The 15,020-nt window shown below is 35.9% G+C and overlaps 1 non-coding gene and 1 pseudogene across 1 annotated transcript; both read left to right on the top strand.

Annotated features, from left to right (window-relative positions):
• Positions 1 to 567: 567 nt before the first annotated feature.
• LOC149547113 (ubiquitin fusion degradation protein 1 C pseudogene) lies at positions 568 to 10,895 on the top strand (annotated as a pseudogene).
• Positions 10,896 to 11,269: 374 nt separating this feature from the next.
• Positions 11,270 to 11,342, top strand: TRNAR-UCU (transfer RNA arginine (anticodon UCU)). The gene has a single exon. It is a non-coding gene; the product is annotated as a tRNA-Arg (tRNA).
• The last annotated feature ends 3,678 nt before the right edge of the window (positions 11,343 to 15,020 follow it).

The raw sequence follows: 15,020 nt of genomic DNA, 5'->3' as shown, positions 1-15,020 counted from the left end.
ACTAGAAGGATTTCTCTATGAGTATTATACCAAGGAGTTCTACAAATTGACTATTCAATCTGGACATAGAGAAAAATCTAAGGAGAAGATAGCTTATTACATTAATGGCTTGAGATTTAATATTCTGGATGAGATCAATATGCTAAAAAATGATTCAATTGAGGATGCTTATCAGTATGCTATGAAGGTAGAAGATAATTTGAAGAGAAGACATCAAGGTAGTTCCCAAGGGAAGGAGAAGCAAGACTACTTGACAAAAGTCAAATAGATTGTAGAAGATGAACCAAAACTTGTTGATCAGAAGAGAAGGATAGGTAGAGGTGAGTTTAAGAGTACTTGTTTCAAATATTATTAAGAAGGACATATAGCTTTTGAGTGTCTATAGAAGGCTAGTGATAGAAAAGTTGGTGTTGTGAATGAAGTTGAAGATTATATCGATGAACCTAGGCAAGGAGAGAGTTTTTTTGACTCGATGAGTATTGTTTAGTAATAAGGTACGAACCTTGTGAAAGGATTAATTTGTTTAGGACTCATTGTAAGTCTTATAGTAAAAATTGCAATGTGATTATGGATGGTGGTAGTATGGATAACCTTGTTGCTGAGGAGATGGTTCAGAAACTTGGTTTGAGAAGAATGAGACATCCTTGTCCTTCTAGGATTGGTTGATTGCAAAATGAACATGCTTTGGAAGTGAGGGATCAATGTCTTGTTGATTTTCAAATTGGGCAGTTTAAGGATCAAGTGTCATGTGATATTTTGAACGTGAGTAGTTGTTACATATTGCTTGGTAGACCTTGGTAGTATGATTGCAAAGCTATGCATGATTGTGTCAAGAATGTGATTACTATTGAGAAAGGTGTATGAAGCATTATTTGATTCCTTTGCAGAATGAAGAACTCAGTAGGAGGAACTTGAGTATTGGTAGCCAAGTTGAGTTAAAGGATTTTAAGCGGATTGGAGATCACTATGGAAAATTAACCTATGGAACATTGAGGAAGGATGTGAAGAAGTAGAAGTGGACCAAGGGAAAGAGTGTGGAAGTTGGAGACTTGGAGGATATGTGTGTGAAGAACCAGTTTGGGATTTATATGATGAATCCCAAAAGATGTTCTTCTAGTTACTAAGAACATCATCCTGGGGTAGATGGAAATCCTACATGTTGGAGTGGTTTTGGCCTTGGAGTTGGAGTACTTGGTCAAGGAAGAAGGGTGGATGCTAGGTCATTATTGGGCATAGTGTTGACCAAGGAGCTCAACATTTACTATGTTTCTCAAAAATTCTTGTGGGAGCTCAGAGATGCTTGTGATTTTACTGATGCTTGGTAGTGTGGGTTGTAGAATGGGGTTCTTGCAAATTGTATTGACCTTCTTGCTGCATGTAGCATGTGATTGTGATGTGGATCAATCAAGGGATGTGTGTGGACCTATGTGTGGTCTTGGTTATCTCTCCTATGTGTATTTAATTAGTGTTTTAAACTTGGGGCTTTTCCTAAGTATTTTCATGTGGTTATCACGGATTAACATGAGGGTTCACATTTTGTATTTAATATTTGTTGTGAGCTGATTTGTGGCTTAAATATGCATTTAATATAAAGGTTTTTATTTAATTTGTAACTTTCTAGGGTGGTAAGGGGGTTTTAGGGAGTCTTAAGTCCTATTATCCATCTTGGAGAAGAGAATTTGGAAGAGAAGCAAACTTTGAGTAGAGCTAGTAGTTGCGGCTTGGGAAACAAGGAGATTGCTTGGTGGGCTATGAGCACAACTTGAGGTCTTCCTTGGACTAGAGGCTTGGGAAACAAGGAGATTGCTTAGTGGACTTGCAAGTACAAGTTGAGATCTTGGAGGTTTCTTCTAGAGTGTTTTTGTATTATAGATACAGACTAGCTTGGGTTTGAGTTGGATCTTGCAGAACTATTGTAATTGCTCTGTATTTGGTTATAACTGGGAAGGCCTTACAGCTTGACACAATACATGTAATCAGTTGATTTACGCATAAAGAGTTGAGTTTGGTATCATATTGTGTATCTCATGTTTTGTTTCCACTATGTGATTATTTTTTGGGGGCTAGGACATGTCCTTTAGGGATTCTCCTACGATGCCATGCATCACAATATATGATTATCTTCTCATCTAGTCCATTTTATAATGTTACATGACCTCTTTCCCATGTTCTTCAAAAATATCTATGCCAAGTAAAAATACTATTTTGAGCGTCTTATTTTGTCTTTCTTCTCATATTTAACCTCAACCAATACACTCCTCATAGTTGTCTTGAACCATATAATAATATAATCTCAAAAAACTTCTAGTAACCTAGATGCCCACTATATTTTATGTGGAGATATTGTTTTGGTTAAGATGACCTCTACATCTCAATTTGATACTTTTACATTTTCATTGGTTTGTGAATGATACTGAGTATACTTCCTATAACTCTATATATTTATTCATTGAGGTGAATTCAAATGCTTGATCTAAGACTATCTCTATAGGAAATCCATATCTTGTGAAGATCTCTTCATTGAGGAATTCTGCCTCATTATTTCTTGTATGTTTCATAGCCTAGACTTCTAGACCTATTTAGTAAAATAACAACACATATTACTCATTATTAGATAATATGAATCTTAAGTCTTATGAAGTCTATCCCCCATTTTCCAAGGTGTCCATGACTAACCAATAATTCAAGGTAATTTATCTATTTTTTGGTCTCCATATTTGTTGACATCAATCAAATTACTTTGTGTACTTTTTTGATTTCTTGTGTAGAAATGGCTAATAGTACAACTACAATTTTATTTTAGCTAAAATATCACACCAACATGATAGGTATGAATACTATAAAATATTTTATATTCCCTAATGTATCTCCTTATGATATTGTTAGGTGTAGTGCTAAATAGGTAGCCTAAGATCCAAGAGTACAGGAAATACATAACTATTAGTTGATGTTTTTCTTCAGTAGAGAAATGAGCTTAGTTTCTTCCTAATACTAGATAATATAAAAATAAGTAGACTATGGGGTATGTGTTTGGATTGCAAGAATATATTCAGTCAAAAAATAGTATGTAAAGTGGAGAAAAATGTAGGCTAGACAGGTAAAAATCTCATCTATCATCATAAGAATTTACAATAAATTTTTTAGTCTTCATTTCCTAGGTTAGGCTGGAAAATTAAATTGATCTCTTAGTGTAGTTGACCAGGTAGATATAATAATATAGATTCTTTGTAAAACGAATCATATTATCATATCACCTAAACTATATCCTGTGAAAGCATCATTACTGGTAGCGATGACTATTATCTAACCATCAATTGCCAAAGAAATAAATGCATGATAAACAGTATTAAATATAGTATAAATAATAGCAACTAATATCTAATAAAGAGCTATGTTGGCTATCTAAGAAACAAATGAGCCCAAACCAATAGCCTGCCATCTACAAACATGTTGAAGATCAATAAAAGGGGTTAAGACATTAGTTTAATACATTAGAAGTACAACCATGTCAAATAAGAAGAATAATTAATAAATAAGAGTACATAAGTGGCTAAAAAAAATGGAGCTGAAAATGAAATGTCACTATGAACTAAATCAAGGAATTACCTAGATGGTCTTTCTCCCTTGAAAGGTTTTCTAATGATGTTTACCGAGTAGACAACCTCGATAAACATCATTTGTTCATAACACCTTATAAACTCATACCATATCCGTAGTGCTCAAATTTGTGAAATATATGTAGTTGAGGTGTTCAAACCTCATCTCAATTTTTTCTCAAATATTCAACAAGATAAATCAAAATCATGCTACCTTTACATATGGAGACTTATGATCTAGTCTTCTTGGTGTAATAATACTCTAATGGTGACAAGGTTACTTGAAAAAATACATCAAATAATGAAGATAAAATACATTTACTTTACTAGTATATGTTTTTGGTAAAATTAATTTAGAAAAGAAAAAGGCTAAAATGCCAAGAATATGGACAACATCCTCAACACTAATCTATATCATTTGTTTTATACCTATCGTTAAAAACAGACCCAGTGATGAGTATCCAGCTGAAATAATAGTCATGAAGCCCATGGAGTGAGTCTTATAATATGTCAAGGCACGTTCTTAGTTGGTTTTTTAATATAATGATGTTGAGTTTGTTTATGGCTAAAGATTTGAATTTAATGATGTTGAGTTTGTTTATGGCTTCTTCTTAAACCATAAAGAAAAATTTAAAATACCCTTCATTTGTTTACTCATCAGCTGCCATCACTCCATCATGAAGCTAAGTTCACTAGGCATCTTTATTCTTACATGTTAAGTTAATGTGAAATCATGTTGGAGCTAATTGAACACCTACTGGATACAAGTAAGCCTAAATTTTACATTTCAAGGTTTTAATGTATAATTGTTTCATTTAAATATTTGTGTTTATGAATCATAAGAATAGATATTGAAATATCTTTGTAGCCTTCTTGTTTGGAATTTTTTTGGATTATTTAAATTTGAATTGACCTTTGATGCTATACCTCTATCTCTATCATACAAGCGCCTTGAGGGAAAAACGCCATTGCTCTTTTAAAAGTTAGTGCAAGCGCCTTGGAGCAAATCTGCAACATCCACGTCTAGAAATTGAGCTCCGTGGACATGTTTTCTTAACGATATCGCTTGCAGAGGAGCTTTCAATTTAAAAAGTCTAAAAATATTAAATTGTTTAATCAGAATAATGATTATCCTTTTAGTTATAGTTTGGCGGAGCACTTCCAGAGAACAGTGCGACTATTAAGAATAGGAAAGAGACAACCGTTTGTATAAATGAAATTGTAAACACACAAAATAGATCATAAAACATAAGTGCGCAGGAACTCTACCTGGGATTTCAAAGATTTCTTGGTAAGGAAGAGAGATAACTGTTGACAATGGAGAATGTTGGTAAGGAAGAGATCCTTGGATGCGGAGGGTCTTATGAAGATGACTGTCATGCCGAGGATATCATAACTAGACGCGGAGAAGAAATAACGCATGAAAATGGATCTGACGAAGACATGAATGTGCCCGAAGAAGATGATGAAAATATGAATGTGCACGAAGAAGATGAAAATATGAATTGGCACGAAGAAGAAGAGTATGAGGAAGATGGATCAAATCGAAGAAGATATGTTAAAAATAATGTTTATTATAGTAGCTGGGCATTTAATGCACAGTCCAGAACTTTCTACTTGCTTCTTGGAGCCTCTCTCTTTGTGCAAAATGTGAATTTAAAATTATGTAGAAATCTCTAAAATGCTTCCTTTCTTGAAGCTTCTCAAGAACCCTCTAGAAATATGTATGAGCTCTATAAATAGAGCATTCCTCTCAGCTGTAATAACAAGAAGAAACTTTATAGCTCTTTGATATATTTGAGTTTTGCTGCTCTGTTTTTAAGCTCTGTTTTTATGCTCTGTTTTTCATTCTTTGTGCTGCTGTTTTAATTCATCATGGTATCAGAGCATTTTCAGTTCTTTGGGCTGTGAATATATGATGCTTTTGGAATGAATATATGTGTTTTCCTTGTGTGAATCTTTACATTTGCAGGCTGCAACTAAGGAGTGAACAGCAGTTTGGTTTGGGACAAAAAAACTACATCAAAGGAAGGATATTGCAGCAAAAGAAAAGGTTTTTTCTTCAACAAATTGGTGAGATTTTTTCAATTTCAAGCTTGGGTGTTCAAGTTTTTAAATATCTTTCATTCTCATCCAAAAAAAAGGGAGAGAATTTAACAATGGAAGCACTTGGTGTGACTTTGCCTACAGTTAAATTAAATGGAAAAAATTATTATGATTGGGTATCTCATGTTGAAATCACTCTAACCGGTCAAAATTGTTATGATATTGTGACTGGTAGTGAACAAAGGCCTACAAATCCAGGAAATGATCAAGATAATTGGGATAAAAGGGACAAGAGGGCAGCAACATTAATCAAGCTTACACTTTCAGAAGAAGTTTTTTCAGAAGTTCGTAATGAGAGAAGTGGAGTCAAAGTTTGGGAGATTTTGAAAGATTTATATCAAAATTCAGGTGATGTATGGATCTTATCTCTCACAACTGAATTATACAATTTGAAATTATCATGCTCACAAGAGATAGTCCCACATTTAAGTAAGTTAAAGGAAAAGAAAAATAAGCTTGCTTCTCTTGGAAAAGATATAGATGATATAGATTTTGTGCAAATTATATTACAAAGTCTTGCAGGATCTTATCAATCATTTATAAGGGGTTTAGATACTACAGATTAATTAAAAAGTATTAAACCAGAAGAATTGTGTGCTAAGTTGGTTCAAGGAGAGAAAAGACAAGTTAAAGAAAAAGAATCATTTGATGGTGAATCTCAAGCATTTGTAATGAAAATAAAACAATATTATAAGAAGTCACAAGAAAATGAATCTAAAGAAAGAAATTGGAAGAATGAAAATAAGAGTATTTCATATATAGATCATAATAGAAGTAAATGGAAATGTCATTATTGTGGTAAAATGAGACGTAAGACAAATGAATGTTTCAAGAAGAAAAGAGATGTAGAAAAGAAAGTAAATAATTATCCAAAATTAGGAGATTCTAAAAGAAATGCATTTTGTGTTGCACTTAAAGAAAATAATACTTTCAAAGAAGATTGGGTTATTGATTCCGGTGCTACACAACACATGTCTCATAATGAGAATCAATTTAAATCAATAAGTGAAAATAATATAGAGAAAATATATTTGGGGGATAATAGTGCTTTAGAAGTTAAAGGGACTGGTAATGTCAAAGTTGATAATGGTTTGTTCAAAAATGTGAAATTAGTCCCTGAATTAAAAACAAATATGCTTTCAGTATCTCAAATTGCAAGTCAAGGACATAAAATAGAATTCTACAATGATAAGTGCTTAATCAAGGATGTCAATGATAATTATAGAGTCATTGCAATTGGTAAAATGGAGAATGGATTATATAAATTTCAAGAATTTACTTCCAAATGTGGAGATAAACATATGTGTGCTATTGCCCAATATGATGATATGAGCAGGATATGGCATGAGCGTTTGGGGCACATCAATTTTCAAAGTCTCAAGCTTATGGAGAAATTACAAATGGTGCATGGGCTGCCAAAGATATCATTAAGCCCTAAGGTGTGTGAAGGATGTGCAATGGGAAAACAACATGTGGAAAGATTCCTTCAAGGTAAATCATGGAGAGTAAAAACTCCTCTACATTTAGTCCATAGTGATGTAATGGGTCCTTTCAAAACATCATCAATTGGAGGATCAAGGTATGCCCTCACTTTTATAGATGATTATAGTAGAAGAATTTGGGTGTATTTTCTACAAAAGAAAGATGAAGTGTTTCAAAAGTTTAAAGAGTTTAAAGCTTTGACTGAAAAACAAAGTGGAAAGTACTTAAAGATACTAAGAACTGATAGAGGGACTGAATACATGAATAAAGCTCTTTTAGATTTTTGTAAAGAACATGGCATTAAAAAGGAATCAACTGTCTCTTATTCACCCCAACAAAATGGTGTTGCTGAAAGGAAAAATAGAACTATAATAGAAATGGCTAGGTGCATGCTTCATTCTAGAAATCTAGAAGCTAAATTTTGGGCTGAAGTAGTTCATACTACCGTATATATCTTGAATAGAACACCTACTAAGGCAGTTTTGAACATAACACCAGAAGAGACATGGAGTGGAAGAAAGCCTACAGTATCTCATTTTAGAATTTTTGGTTGTAAAGCATATGCTCACATTCTTGATGAAAGGAGGAGCAAACTTGAAAGGAAAAGCGAGAAGTGCATAATGGTTGGATATAGTGAGGAATCGAAAGGATATAGGTTATACAATCCTAGAACTAATGAAATCTATATTAAAAGAAATGTATGGTTTGATGAAGATGTTAAGAATGATAATTCTCCAACATTATCTTTCTTTCCAATTTTGATTGATGAAGAAAATTCTACTTCTACCAATAGTCAAAGTCAAGGTGTGCAAACCACTACATGGGATGAGACTCAAGAAAGTGATAATGAAAATCCAAAGAAATTTAGAAGCATCAAAGAAATTTATCAAGAAGGTCTTAGATATATATTTTCTAACTATGCTCTTATGACTAAGGTGATGCAGGTTGACACTCCAAACACATATGAAGAAGCAAAAGGAAAAGAAGAATGGGAAGCAGCTATGCAAGAAGAATACAATTCTTTGATGAAGAATGGAACATGGGAACTAACAACACTTCCAGAAGGAAAAAATGTGGTTGGTTGCAAGTGGACCTATAGAACCAAATTCACATCAGATGGAGCTATTGAAAAATACAAAGCAAGGTTAGTGGCTAAAGGTTTCTCACAAGAAGAAGGTATAGACTATACTGAAACCTTTGCTCCAGTAGCTAAGATGAATTCCATTCGTACAATAGTCGCTTTAGCTGCAAAGTTTGGTTGGAAAATTTTTCAAATGGATGTAAAAAGTGCATTTTTGCAATGTGACTTAAAAGAAGAAATTTATATGCAACAACCACTAGGATTTATTAAGTATGGAGAAGAGAATTTGGTGTGTAGATTAAGAAAATCACTCTATGGTCTCAAACAAGCACCAAGGGAATGGTACTCAAAAATTAATAATTACTTCCTAGAAGTTGGATTTAAAAGAAGTAATGCTGATCCAGATGTGTATGTAAAATATTGTGATAATAAGGTTGTTATCATTGTATTGTATGTGGATGACTTGATTATTACAGGAGATCACACACATGATATTGAGATAACTAAAAATCAACTCAAACAAGCTTTCGAAATAACTGATTTAGGACTAATGCACTATTTTTTGAGTATGCAAGTATGGCAAGAAGAAGGAAGAATCATGCTCTCTCAAACTAAATATGCTCTTGATGTACTTAAAAAATTCAATATGAGTGATTGTAAACCATGTAATACACCATGTGAAATAGGAGTAAAGTTAGATGCTAACTCTACTCAAAAGAAAGTGGATGGAAAATTATATAGGCAGCTTGTTGGAAATCTTTTGTATCTTACTATAACTAGACCAGATATTGCATATGCAGTTGGTATTGTATCGAGATACATGGCAGATCCACACATTGAACATTGGAAAGCGGCTAAAAGAATATTAAGATATATTAAGGGTACTTACCAGCTTGGCATTGAATACAAATATGGAGGAGAACCTACTTTAGTTGGATATACGAATTCTGATTATGCAGGTGACATTGATGATAGAAAGTCAACTTCAGGATATATCTTCCATCTTGGATCGGGACCGATTTCGTGGAGTAGCAAGAAGCAATCAACAGTGTCACTCTCATCTACAGAAGCTGAATATATTGGTTTATCAAAGGCATCTCAAGAAGCATTATGGCTTAGGAGGTTACTTGAAGAATTGCATCATCCACAAGACTCTCCAACAACAATATTTTGTGATAATCAAAGTACTATCAAGCTAGCAAAAAATTCAGTATATCATGCAAGGTACAAGCATATAGAAGTGCATCATCATTTTGTTCGAGATCTAATTGAAAGACAAGAGGTGGAGCTTCAATTTTGCGGAACAGAAGATCAACTTGCTGATATATTTACAAAAGCATTGTCTATTGTAAAATCTACGAAATTTAGAGATGTATTGCAGCTCAAAGATGTTCCTACTCTCTCCAAATAAACATTATGGGAGGGTGTTAAAAATAATGTTTATTATAGTAGTTGGGCATTTAATGCACAGTCCAGAACTTTCTACTTGCTTCTTGGAGCCTCTCTCTTTGTGCAAAATGTGAATTTAAAATTATGTAGAAATCTCTAGAGTGCTTCCTTTCTTGAAACTTCTCAAAAACTCTCTAGAAATATGTATGAGCTCTATAAATAGAGCATTCCTCTCAGCTATAATAACAAGAAGAAACTTTATAGCTCTTTGATATATTTGAGTTTTGCTGCTCTGTTTTTAAGCTCTGTTTTTATGCTCTGTTTTTCATTCTTTGTGCTGCTGTTTTAATTCATCAAGATATAGAGAAGCTACTGTGTTTGAGGAGATTTATCAATGTTATCCACCTATTTATGGTGACAGGCCAGAGCTTGAAAAAGCCAACAGAATTATAATGCCCCCTTCTGCTCTTTCTCGTCTGCTATCTCAAGAAATAGAAATGGAGTATCCAATGCTTTTCCAGCTTCAGAATACCATCACAGGCCGCATCTCACACTGTGGAGTTCTCGAATTCGTGGCTGAGGAGGGAATCGTTTATATGCCGCTTTGGATGATGGAAAATATGCTTCTAAACCCGGGACATACAGTGAAGTTGAAGCACACCACTCTCCCAAAGGGAACATGTTTGAAATTGCAGCTTCACACAAAGAATTTCTTAGACATATCAAACCCAAGAGCTTTGTTGGAAGTTTCTCTGAGAAACTTCTCTTGTTTGACAAGAGGGAATAGCATTAAGATAGATTACAACAACACCACATATTGTATAAATGTAGTTGACACAAAGCCCGAATCTGCCATAAGTGTGTTTGACACAGACTTGGAAGTGGACTTTGCTCCTCCTCTCGATTACAGAGAACCTCAACCTGAAACTCTATTGCCAATAAACTCTGCTGCAGTGAAAAATGCATCTCCAGAAGCTCAATGCAGATTTACTGCCTTCACTGGAGTTGGAAGGCGTCTGAATGGAAAGCCTCTATCACCTAATATTAAAATTAAATCTTCAAGGCCAAGGTCAAGGTCAAGATTCCCCACAAGACCTCCAATACGTAAACCAGGTAAGCTTGTCTTTGGTCACAACACCATTATATCTGGTAAGGTGGCAGCACAGAAAAGTGAAAAGCCAAGTGAAGAAGCTGATAAGTTCAAACCGTTTACTGGCAGGAAGTATTCTTTAAGAGATTGATCCACTGCCCATTCTTTCCCTCTTCCCACCCTGCAAATGGTCGATCTTAATATAAAACATTTATTGTTATTTTCTTCCTTTGACGGAATTAGTATTAGGAGATATAATATTCAATAAGCCAATACATGCTTACCAAACGAAATCTAAATTATTAATGATCAAGTGATGATTTCTTGTACATATTGATACAGGCCAGAGCTTGAGAAAGCTAACAAAATTATCCACCTATTAATATCAAGTGAAATCAGTTGAACTAGATGTTGTCTGGATGCGATGAATTGTTGACTGTTGTTTCAAAGACTACTGTGGGAAGGGAAGGGACTTAATATTATTTATACCGTGATTACAGCAGACGTTCTCCTATTTACCATCAAGCGCCCGTGGCCTAATGGATAAGGCGTCTGACTTCTAATCAGGCGATTGTGGGTTCGAGTCCCACCGGGCGTGTAACTCTCTTAGAATTTTCGTCATTTCCATTCATGAGATTTGCAGAGGGGAGAAACTCAAGAAAAGTAGTAGCCATTTGAAATTTCTGAAAAAACACAGAGCAGAAATGGAGAATCAAAACACGCTGACTCACCTCTGTAAATTTTGAAATCCATGTAGAAAACGGACCAAACTATACATTTTACTGCCTTCACTGAAGATGAAAGGTGTCTGAATGCATATTTCCGATAGGCATTTTTTTCATTATATTATTTTGAGATGCTTTTAATCATTTTATCCTTTGACTAATCATGTTCCCTGTCCATGGCTTCAAATTTTGCAGGTATATGGCACACTGGGGAAGAATGACTGAAAGTTTGTGGAATTGGGCTTTATGTCTGACAATCACATTTGTTTAAAGCCTGGCGAGCATATCTACTTCTTTTGTAAGTTGCAGTTTTGTAGTTATTCGAATACTCGACGAGCCTTCAATCTATCATGGCACTGAAATATCATCGTGGCACTGAAATATCATCACAGTGTTCAACAAAATTAGCCGCATGTGTGATCTTAAATTTGATTTTGAAAACAACAGTGATATTGGAGATATAGTTTCTTTTATTTTGGGCTTTTTCAACTTTTGGCATTTCATCGGGCTAAATGTGTTATAGCACGTTACAATTTAATAAATAAATGGTAATGAAAGATACAGTTAATGCATATATGTTTTTTAATTAATAACAGTCTTAATAAGGGAGCTGGTCCATAATAGAAGACTGGTCAACTACCAGTGGATTACCATCAAAACAAAACTAACTCTTATTTTGCAAAAAGAGGGGTAAAAATTTATTAAGACAGAAAGGAATACAACAAGGAGAGCTCAACAAGGAGCTCGATCATGAGCAACAAGATCATCAAATTCTTGCACCATCTCAAAGGACAGTTGCCCCCTATCCCTAATATTCCAACCCGGATCATGACTAGAAGCCCATTTGGCTAAACAATCAGTAGGTCTATTCTATTCTCGCGGAATATACTTGAACCTAATGAATTGAAAAGAGGAAGAGAAGAAAAGAATCTGCTTAACAACAGTGGCCAGCTGCCAACTAACATCCTCAAGCTCTTGCGAAGAAAGCATGTTCACCACCACCTGAGAATCAGACTCACAAATAATCTTACTCCATCCCCACAAGCAACACTGTTCCACAGCATATAAAATAGCCCGAGCTTCCATGAGATTGTTAGTATAATCACCCTTATGAATTGAGAAGAAAAATTTAACATTTCCAGAACTACAACGAGCCACTCCGCCAATACCAGCCGGACCAGGATTCCCACGAGAAGAACCATCAGTGTTAATTTTTAGAACTCCACAGGGAGGAGGAGTCCAGTGCCCATCCAGGTTAACCCGACCCTTCCTCTGATGGTGAAGTTGCCTGGACATAGAAGGAAACCTACGAGCCGCAACCCCATCCTGCAGATGAAAATTGAGGCGATTACAGATAGCAAGATCAACCGGATCCATACCCCCATCAAGCTCACACTTCACAAGAATAGTTTCCTGGAGAGACTGTGATATTTTCCACCAAAGATGCAAAACACCAAGCCGAACATCTTGGAATATGCGACGATTCCTCTCCAACCAGATATGCCAAAGCATGAAAGATGGGCCAGCAATCCAAGCAACATAGAGAGAAGAAGACTTGGAGGGAGCACTACCCAAGCGAGCCCAGAACTCAGGCAAAGAGGAAGCATGCCGACAAGAGCAACCCCAAGCGCTCCACCAAAGGTGCCATATCTGAGTAGAATAGGAGCAATGGAAGAACAGATGGGAGACAGACTCCTCTCCATTACCACACAAAACACAATAAGAGGGGCTTTGAAATCCACGTTTACAAAGATTATCCCAGGTAAGACAACGGTTGTGAGCCACTAGCCACATAAAAAAATTGCACTTGGACCAAGAAACTTTATTCCAGACTTGCTTCCACCAAGGGACCTCAGCATCCCCAAATAATTGTCTAGTTATCTCCTGATACCCAGTAGAGACATGATATTTACCAGACAAGGTACTGCCCCAAGCCAATACATCTGGACCAAGCAAAGAGGAACACTCTCTAGAGGCCAGAATTTGAGAAAGCTCCTAACGATCCATGTCTGTACCTCCAGGAGGCCAATCAGAGGAATGCTTCCATCTATAACCAACAACAGGTCCCAATTGATAAGGAGTCTTGTAATGAGCCACTTTATCCCATCCAGCGGCCAGAAAAGAGTCACAAAGAGGCTGAAGATGAGGGTATATGGATAAATGGAAGGGAATCCATCCCAAGCATCAGACCAAAACAAAGCCTGAGAACCTCCTTTACATATCCAGAACAGACCCCTCTTCACCAACATCACACCTGTCTTCAAAGTATGCCAAGCCATTGAGCCACGACCTTCAAGAGGAAGTGCAGAAACAGAGCAAGGATCAGTACCATGAAAATATTTATGAGTGATAATACGAGCCCAAAGTTGATGCTGTCCAGAGCACCATCGCCAATAAAGTTTAGCAACCAAAGCTTGTCTACTCAATAGAGCAAAATGAAGACCAAGACCACCCTCCTTTTTAGGCCTACAAACAGTTGCCCAATTAACCAAGCTCCATTTAGTACTACGTAAATTACCACTCCAAAGGAATTGTCGAGAAAGAGCATCAAACTCCTTGAGAAAGTAAATAGGTGCAGCATGAACCATGCTTCTATAAGTAGGAAGAGCTTGGCTAACAGCTTGAAGAAGAGTAACCCGAGCAGCAGTAGAAAGCCATCTATGAGTCCAATGATTTACCTTATCCTGAAGCTTGGTAATCAAATTTTGCCAGAAGAGACATGGCTGCCTGGAAACAACAATAGGAATGCCAAGATAAGTCAAAGGAAGTGAACCTATCTGAAACCGTAGGATACCAACAATCTTGTGCTGAATAGAATCAGGAGTGTTAAAAAAGTAAATGAAAGATTTGTGTTCATTAACTTTCTGCCCTGAAGCTGCCAAATAAACATCCAAAGCATGTCAAAAGACTTCAGCTTCCTTGATTCTAGCAAGATCGGCAAGAGCAGAATCATCAACAAATTGAAGATGGGAAAGAGAAGGTAAGCCATTACCCCACCGCCAGCCTTGAATAGAATTCTGGGACACCTGATGCTTAATGAATCTGCCCAAGCCTTCAGCCATGATGATGAATAGATATGGGGAGAGAGGGTCACCCTAGCGGAGGCCTCTAGAAGCACCAAATAGTTGTGAAGGTTGACCATTAATAAGAATAGAAAAAGAGGCAGAAGTAACGCAACTCATAATCCAACTCACCTAGTCAGAGCTAAATCCAAAAGAAAGAAGAATACTCCTTAGGAAGCTCCATTTAACTCTATCGTAGGCCTTAGCCATATCCAGCTTAACAAACATGGCTCTCTCCCTTGAAGTAGCCATAGAGTGAATAGCCTCAGTAGCAATAACCACCCCATCCAAAATTTGTCTTCCAGCAACAAAACCACCTTGTTCTTCTGAGATAATAATGGGAAGCCACCTTTTCAGTCTCTCAGCAATCAGCTTAGTAATATCTTTGTAGACCACATTACATAAGGCAATTGGTCTAAAAAACTCCAATTGATTAGCACCCTCTCTCTTAGGAATAAGAGTCAAGAATGTAGAGTTCAAAGCTCGAAG

This window comes from Cupressus sempervirens, chromosome 7, assembly GCF_028749045.1.
Source record: "Cupressus sempervirens isolate cs-2001-9-10 chromosome 7, ASM2874904v1, whole genome shotgun sequence".
Classification (NCBI taxonomy): domain Eukaryota; kingdom Viridiplantae; phylum Streptophyta; class Pinopsida; order Cupressales; family Cupressaceae; genus Cupressus; species Cupressus sempervirens.
The sequence above is the reverse complement of the archived record's forward strand: the minus strand, read 5'-3'. Positions and strand labels throughout refer to the sequence as shown.